Raw genomic sequence first — 9,408 nt, forward strand, 5'->3', positions numbered from 1 at the left:
TAGTTTTGGGCTGATGATGTAAAAATTGTAGCAAGCACTAATGTATATTGTTGTGCCTTGAATGAAAAAAAATGATGTTTTAAATATTACATGTTCTTCATTTAAAGCATATAATGGCCATGTGTGTATTTAAATCTAGTGTGACGTTTACCCTTGGCAAAGAAATACAAGAATAATTGGATTGGCATGCCTAGACATTAAATTATTTAATATTCTAGGTTCTATGGAGATAGTAAAATAGTATGAAGGCCATAAACCTTTCTTTTCACCCCTACAAGCTCGATAGAGATTTAAACATGCATATACTCTAAACGACATCTAAACTAAAAGTCTCATTAGGAAAAATATATTATTTATATTCATTAGTCCTAAACACTTTATTTTCATTAGTATCAAAATTTTCTTGCAAGTTTTTCTTTCATTGACATAAACTCCAAAACCACGTTATATTTTTCAGTAGGATAAGTATTATACTTGAAGTAAACAATAGTAGTTAATTTGTAATTAAGTAGAACACTTCCTCATGGGTTTGAAACTCTACTATATCACTATAGTACTTGAATCGGCACATATATTTGCTTATTTTAGTGGGATTTTATTAATTATATATAAAAAAAAATCTAAGCATAGTTTAAACTTAGTAAGTCACATACTAGCTCATACTGGTAGCCACCCATCAGTTTTTTAGCTCTATTATTGGAGAAATAACATGGATTTTATAAATTTTAACTATATTATTGAAATAAGTGCTTATTTATCCCTACTTGTATCTTTTATCATTTATTTATCTTCTATTTCATAAAAATTTTAAATAAACCTAAACAAGTATTTTGTTGATTATTTTGCTTTTGATTTTTCTTTTTATTTATTTCATCATTATTGCATGCTTGGTCCATCTAGTAAGGAGTCTTATTATTTTACCCTTAGATAAAAAATACCATTATAAAAATTGAAAAATTAAAAAGATTATAGAATTGTCTAACCCAGTATAAGACCAGGATAATTATAGACCGCTTAGAGAGTATGTTAACCCTGTATTAGACGAAATCCATCAGAGTATCAATAGACATGCTAGCTATATTAATAACATTCTAAAAATTGTCATAATTCTGATGGTTTAAAATTCTTAATTTTTGAGAACTCCTATTGAAGATCTCAACGTACACTTAGCCAGTTTCTTGGAAATCTATATAACATTTAAGTATAATGATTCCAATGAAGATGCTATTAGACTTAAATTATTCCCAATTTCTCTAAGGGACAAAACTAAGATGTGGTTGAGTTCTTTTCCCCAATGCACTATAACCTCTTGGAAAGAGTTGGCTCACAAATTCCTAGTTAAGTATTTCCCACGTTCACAAACTGTTAAACTTAAGAATGATATCACATGTTTTGCCCAGTATGAAGGAGAATCAATTTATGGAAGTTGGGAGAGATTTAAGGAAATGCTTGGGAAATGCTCTCATTGTGTTTTACTTGATTTGCTAGTCATTAAAACTTTTATAATGGACTTGTAGGATCCCTTAGATCAATCATAGATGTTGTAGTTGGAGGATCTTTAATATATTAGCCATTAGAGGAAGGATATGAACTAATAGAGGAAATATCTACAAATAATTTCTAGTTGCCTGCTAACAGGGTGAATCCTAAGAGAGTAACTAGAGTCTATAAATCAGATGCTTTGTTAATTCTTACTACTCACGCAGCTAAAATTTTAAATAAATTAGATATTATGGGAGTAAGAGTTGGACCATATAGGCATAATACTTACTTTAATCATGTAATTGATCCTAAATGTAAGAGTATTGTGCCACATATTTCAATGTCATAGTGTTACCCCTAAAAATTTAATTAAAATTATCAGTTTGGGAATACAAAGATACCATTGGAAGAGGTAGTATTACAAATGGAGATTCAACTGTAGGATTAATCTATAGACCTTAGGGAAATAAAAGACCATATATGGCATCTTGCTTGGTTGATTAATAAAGAAAAATTAGAAGATTAATGAAATAATATGCATCTTAGTAGTAGGAGAGATTTATGAGACCCATATATGGACAGAGATCAATCTCTTAAGGATAGTGGTGTATAAGAAACTATAGAGGCTAAACCCCCTACTTAACTACCTGAATTTATCAAAGAATTGAGAGACAATTATAAAGTTTATATAGAGACCACCACCACCTTTTCCTTAGAGGCTGATAAAAAAAACGGTATAAGCAATTCTCTGGGTTCTTAGAAGTCTTTCAAAAGTTAATCATCAACATACCCTTCTGTAAAGTCATAGAGCACATACCCACCTATGCCAAATTTTTAAGGATGTTCTAAATAAGAAAATAAATGAGAATTTGAAATGCCAACCCTAACTTAAAATTGTGGCACTATAATTAAAAAAAAAAAACTTCCTAAAAAATTAAAAGATCGTGGTAGCTTCACCATTCCCATAACAATAAGAGATAAATTATATGGTAAGGCCTTAAGTGATTTAGGGTCTAGTACTAATCTTATATTTTTTATCCATCTTTAAAAATTTAGACATAAGAGATGTTCATCCCACCACTATCACCCTTCAGCTTATTAATAGATATTTCACTTATCTTAAGAGGATGGTAGAGGATATCCTGATTAAGGTTGATGTTTATATTTTATGTATTGATTTTATTATCATTAACATAGAAGAAGATAGGGAGATACCTCTTAGCAAAACCTTTCTTGGCCACTCAAAAGGATATGGTTGATGTTCATAAAGGAGAATTGACTATGAAGGTTTAAGATCAAAAAATTTTCATTGAAGATCTTAAATCTATAAAGTTCCCTCATGAGAAGAATAACGACTATTTTAGAGTTTATATGGAAGACGATGTAGTGGAGAGCTTTAAGGAAGATTTGTTAGGGAGGAAAATATTGGAAGAAAATGTTGAGGAAGATTGTGAGGGATTAGGAGAATATGTTAATCAAATGGAGATGATACTAGAATATTTAAGGAGATGATACTAGAATATTTAAGGAGAAGTTTGAAACTTCAGCTTTGGGTAAAACTTGAGGCCTTCTATAGAAGAATTCCTTAACGATCATTTTCCTTTGACTTTCCTTGACATGATTTTAGAAAGGTTGGAAGGATGTTCATTCTACTATTTTCTAGATGGTTATTAAGGGTATCACCAATATTCATATAGCACCTAAGGACTAAGATATGGATAACTTCACTAGTCCATATGGGATATTTATCTCTAAGAGAATGATTTTTGGTTGTTGCAATACCCTTGCTACTTTTCAAAGATGCATGATGTCAATTTTTCAGATTTAATTAAGAAATACATTAAAATCGTCAAGGATAACTTCTCTATTTTTGGCACTACATTTGATTATATTATAAATCTGGATCTGAGTCTTGTGATTTTAATGATAACAAATATTATTGAATTCTATACTATGTTTTCTCTTGTTATTGTTATTATTCCACATATATTTTCTTGTGTATGAACATTTTAGGTCCATCATACACCATGCAAATTAATCAGCTCAAAATTGGGTAGAATAGAGTTAAGTGTCTTGAAGAGTCTATAATTTTGCTTTTTCTTATTTCTATATTTCTTAAGTCAAATCATATATATGATGGATGTTAAACTTGGTGACCATACACACACTCTCAAAGGAGTGAGATAGTGAGAAAATTAGGAGTATAATTTTTTGAACTAATCATACTACACAATGTATATCGTACTTGATGATCAACTATTCTTTTTTTTTTTTTTTTTTGAGAAACCAAATCTATTGCATTAACTAAAAACAAAAGGTTATTACAAACTATAAACCATCATAACCAGATTCCTTCTTTAACAAATTAGCAAACGAAGAAAGAATCTTATTTGAAGACAAATTATCCCAATAATAGTTACTAAAAAGAGAATAGTTAGCACACATATTTGCTAACTTATTACAATCTCTATTTACCCAAATAAAAATAACATAATTATACTCTTTTAAAAAAGCAAGCTCTTCCATTCAATTACCACCCAAGTCTTGTAAAATTTTGATGATGTTGTAATTGTCACCTTCTATAATAATCCCTTTGTAACTTAGCATACGATCTTTTGTGATATCCCTTATAAAATGAACCGCCATAATGTCTAGTTGAGAGACATCCCAATGAATACAAGTATGACCATAAGCTAGAAGAAACCTCCCTTTGATATCTCGGATTACACCTCTATTTCCAACTTTATAAGATTGCAACAAGGATGCATCCACATTAATTTTGTTCCAATTGGGAAGAGAAGGGTACCAACAATCCAACAGTCTATTTGATTGATTAGTACCCTAGTGTCCCGACTTAACTTTTTCAATCATATATGAGATAGAAGCATAACTTACTGAACTAGTAGCAATCACCATGGCACTATCATCCTTCCCTTCATGTAACAACTTGTTTCTTAATCTCCAAGTAAGATAGACTGAATTGCAATAAATATTGATAAGAAATCCATGGTCTTTATTATTTCTTTCCATCTAATTGTAGCATTATTAAAACGATTCAAATATAGGAAAATAAAAACCCCATTTTTTGAGATAAAGTAAAACCTCCAACTTAACACATTTTACTGTTATATGGTCCAGATCTTCCCTAGCATTACAGCCTCTCAGACAGTCAAACTCTTCTTGGATCCTTCTATAAAAAAGTAATTGGAATGTAGGAATAGCATTATTGAATATGCACCACCAAAAGACCTTCACCCAAGGCCTGTGTTTAACATTTTTAAAGCACTCCCAATAAGAACAGGAATATTGCTCTTGAACCGAGGCGTTGAAAGCAAGTGCAGAGATTGAAGAACTAGATTTTTGATGAAGGAGCTCTAGATAATCTTCCTCCTTATCTAGCTCAATATGAATTCTACGACTAAAGCATAGAAGGTCTTCCCCAAATAGAATTTTTAACTCATCTACATTCCATTTACCATTTATAATTAGCTTATCCACTATAAGATTTCCTTATTCAGGAATAGCCACAAAAATTGGCCATTTGTTCAAACTTTTATCTAAGATCCATATATCATTACAAATGTCAATAGAGCATCCAGTTCCAACCTTCCATCTTACTGTTGGTTTCAAAAACTCCATTCCATTAGCTATGATTTGTAAGAAGAAGAACTCCCTTTTCTACAACCAACCTCTCCACAGTCAAAGCCAAACTTAGCTCCTAGCGATTTAAACATTAAAGAATCTTTCTCCTGGATTACCCTCCAAGCCAACATTTCTCTCAAGGGTCCAACCATACTTGCACAAGAATGAAGGCCACGACCACCTCATCTTAAAGGTTTGCACAAATTGTTCTAGTTCACATAATGAAGACCAAAATTCCCATCCTTCTTACTCCAAATAAAACTCCTACACAACTTATCCAATTCAATTAACACTCCTTTAGGGACCATAGTAAGAGAACAATATAAGATAGGAAGAGAGAGAAAAATTGATTTAATAAGGGTGAACTTTCTTGTCAAGGATATGAATTTGGTTCCACACACATCAATTAGCGTCAAAGCTTTCTCAATAATAAAATGAAAGTCTGTATCCATCAGCCTCCTCAATGCCACTTTTACCCCAAGATAATTTAATTCATTTATGACCTTAAATCCCATAATTCGTTCAATGGATTTCGTCTTCCTCTTCTTAACATGTTTCCCAAAATGAATAGCAAAATTTCCAACATTAATACTTTGCCCTGTCCAGCCACAAAAATCTGATAAAATAATTTTTATTTCCTTCACATCTTTGTATTTAGCTTCAGAGAAAATTATAATATCATATGTATAAAGTAGATGAGTAATTCTGGGCCCATTAGCAGCAATCCTATTTAGAGAATCTTTAAAATGGCTAATTGTGTAATTAAACTTATTTGACATAATCATAGTGGATGATCTATATCATATAAGATGATCAATTAAAATTAAGATTCTAGTTGACAATCACAATTTAGGAAATATTTTAAAATTTAAATTTTGTACTAATCATATCATACGATAGGTATTGTACTGTATGATATAATTAAATCTTGCCTAAATTAATCATATAATTAGGGAACAATTTTTATTATTTGATCTAGTTAGATCGTACATGATTATTGGACCCAATCCTACCGTATGACCTAAACTTCATATGATATAAATTTTTTTTATTGTTAATCGTACGAGATGATAATCCAAGTCTTTTGAACTAATCGTACTAGATGATTCTCAAATCATATAGGATGATCAACTCAATTTTTTGAACAGATTGTACATCATCTTTCTATTTGTACAATATGAGTAGAGCTATTTGAACTAATTGTACTATAAGATGTTTGATTATATTGTATGATAAGTATCGATATAATTGTTAAGAGAGTTGCTATTTGCATGTTTTACATTCTTGCAACTTATATAGTTTTGATGATTCTAAATATTATTGTTTTAAGTTTTGTTATCTCCTAACACTTTTTGGAAGATTTGTTTTTGATATTGTGGACTAACATTTCAGGAAATTCAAACTCCAGACTAATGACGACTTCAAATCAAATTCAGCATAAGATAGTTTGTAAAATGAAGCTTGTATTTTTCTTTGCATTGAGTTTGAGAGGGAGTGATTGTAATTGTGTAAACACACACACACACACTTAAGGAGATCTTTAAAAAAATTTTACTAATCGTACGGGACGAACACAATTCACACGGGATAATCAAGTTAGTTATCTCCTCGAAAGAGCAATGGAACGAACAGAAAGCGTAGAAAATTTTCCAAGTCCTGATCGTCCAGGACTAATTTTCTATTCGTCCCAGTACGAAATGGGCTCTGAAAAATTTTCATTCAAACGAAATTCATATTCGTGCCAGGTCAAAATGCTCTCTGCAAAATTTTCATCCAGACAAACTACAATTCGTCCCAGGATTAAATGTCATCTAGAAATTTTTAATTCAGATGAAATCCATATTTGTGTCAGGATGAAATGCTCTCTGGAAAATTTTCATCCAGAAAAACTCCAATTCGTCCCAGGATGAAATGTCCTCTGTAAAAATTTTGTCTAGATGAACTCATATTCGTCCCAGGATGAAGCGAACTGACTCTTAAAAATTTGGCGACTTCCTACAGATTTTGGAACTGACCTGTGGTATAACCGTTCGTACCAAACGAACCTTATTTGTACGGGATGATTAACATGTACAAAGTCATTTCGTACCAATATACATTGGGTTCTTTTCTAACTGAATTAAGTAACATTATCCGGGACAATCCACGATCGTACGGGACGATCCAAGCTGACAGACTTGAATTTTAGCAATTTTTGGATGATTTTTTGTGTCTTTCCTATATAAAGTCCAATATAAACTGCCACTTAATCTTTTTGTCTATTGATCTTCGTGCCAATTGAAAGGTGAGTCAAGGAGAGAGTGTGAGAGAGTGTTTGAAGGAGAATTCTTACAACTGGAGTGTGAAGGTTTCACTTGGTACTCAAAGGTAAGAGTCTCTACTTTTGGTTTTTGATTACTTCAATCTTTTCTCTCTTCCTTCTAGATTTTTTGTGAAGAAGATCTGTCAAGTAGATCTGATTCTCTACTGACACTTGGAGAGTGTGAACAACCGAAGGGTTCTCTGCCCACACTAGGAGAGTGTGAAAGAATGAAGGGTTGTCTGCCCACACTAGGAGAGTGTGAAAGGAAGAAGGGTTCTCTACCTACATCGGGAGAGTGTGAAAGGACGAACGGTTGTCTGTCAACACTGGGAATAGTGTAAAAGGACAACGGTTATCTGTCGTACCGGGTAGTGGTAGAAGAGAGTTCTATAAAGGCTTCTCTGCCTTACTGTGGGTGTAAAAGGAGAGTCACTAGTGGTATTAGTGCAATACTTGGAGGGTGGTTCCGGGGAGTAAATGTAGGTCGTGTTTGATCGAACCACAATAAATCTCGTGTCTTTTATTTTTCCACTACTTTTTATTTTTGTTTTACTATTTCTAACTTGTGGTTGAAAAATATTTTCTATAAAATTCACTAAAGTTAATTTTCTCGGTTCTAAATTTTGAAGAGGGATAAAATTTTTTTAATTACCAATTCAACCCCCTCTTGGTTAGCCACTGAGATATAAGCTTAGGTTTAACAACCTAATTCATATTGATCAAGTATCAATAAGTGGTATCAGAGCTTTATTTCAAAATCATAAGTTTAGACTACTTTTTGATTAAAGTAGATGGCTACATTTGGAATCCGAAATACACCTGAGAGTTACTCTATAACCAGACCTTCATTGTTCAACAATATTCCTTTTAATTTTTGGAAAACACGCATGTTTATATTTTTACAGTCACTTGATTATTGTATGTGGATCTTAGTTCAGGAATGGTATACAAAACCAACTAGACTAGTTGACAGAGTTAGAGTTGAAACACCTTTTCTGGACTGGATAGTAGAAGAACGTGACTTAGCACAACTAAACGCCAAATGCTTGAATAGTTTCTTTTGTGCACTTAAATCAAAAGATTACATATGGGTTTCTACTTACAAGAGTGGAAAGGAAATATGGGATAGACTTTGTATAACATATGAGGGGACTAATGAGGGTAAGCAATCTAGACTTAATATCTTGTTGCATGATTATGAACTGTTTCGCATGAAAACTAATGAATCCATTTCTGATATGTACACAAGATTCACACAAATAGTCACCTCTTTACATGCATTAGGTAGGGAACTAACGAATGCTAAAATGGTTAATAAGATTCTTCGTTGTTTGCCTACTGCTTATGATGCTAAAATTACTACAATTACAGAGTCTAAAGATCTAAATATTTACTCTATTGACAATCTTCTTGGTTGGCTAATTGCTTACGAGCAAGGAGTTAGCCAAAGAAAGATTGATGCAGGTGAACCACGAAAGGAGAAGAACATAACACTGAAAGTGGAGGAGTCTGAGAGTGAACACTCATAACCTAAGGATGAAGAAGACATCGCATTGATGACTAGACAATTTAGAAGCTTTCTGAAGAGGAAGCAAAGGAGACGCCAGCAATGAAATATAGGTAAATTCAATAAAAATGCCAAGGTTTCAAATGATGTGATTTGCTATGAGTGTAGGAAACCTGGACATATTAAGACAGATTGCCCGAAACTTAAAGCCACTCCTAGCAAGGAGAAGGTAGAAGAGAAATTATTAGTGAAGAAGGGTAAGAAGAAATTCCAAAGAGCTTTTGGGCGAACTCAGCTTTAGACTTGTCAAAGATAGAAAAGGAAGAGGAAGACACTAATCTGTGCTTAATGGTCGATAGTCTTGATCTGTCAGATCAAGAAGAGGTATGCGACTTAAGTTATGATGAACTTTTTAAAGTTTCTAAACACATGCATAATGCATATACGAAAATGAAGAAAATGCATGCTAGTTTAA

The 9,408-nt window shown here is 32.3% G+C and overlaps 1 non-coding gene across 1 annotated transcript; it reads right to left on the reverse strand.

Moving 5' to 3' along the window:
• Positions 1–1,367: 1,367 nt before the first annotated feature.
• LOC114580141 lies at positions 1,368–1,474 on the reverse strand. Its single transcript, XR_003701430.1, has one exon. It is a non-coding gene; the product is annotated as a small nucleolar RNA R71 (small nucleolar RNA).
• Positions 1,475–9,408: the final 7,934 nt, after the last annotated feature.

Source organism: Dendrobium catenatum, unplaced genomic scaffold (genome assembly GCF_001605985.2).
Source record: "Dendrobium catenatum unplaced genomic scaffold, ASM160598v2 fragScaff_scaffold_84, whole genome shotgun sequence".
In the NCBI taxonomy this organism is placed as follows: domain Eukaryota; kingdom Viridiplantae; phylum Streptophyta; class Magnoliopsida; order Asparagales; family Orchidaceae; genus Dendrobium; species Dendrobium catenatum.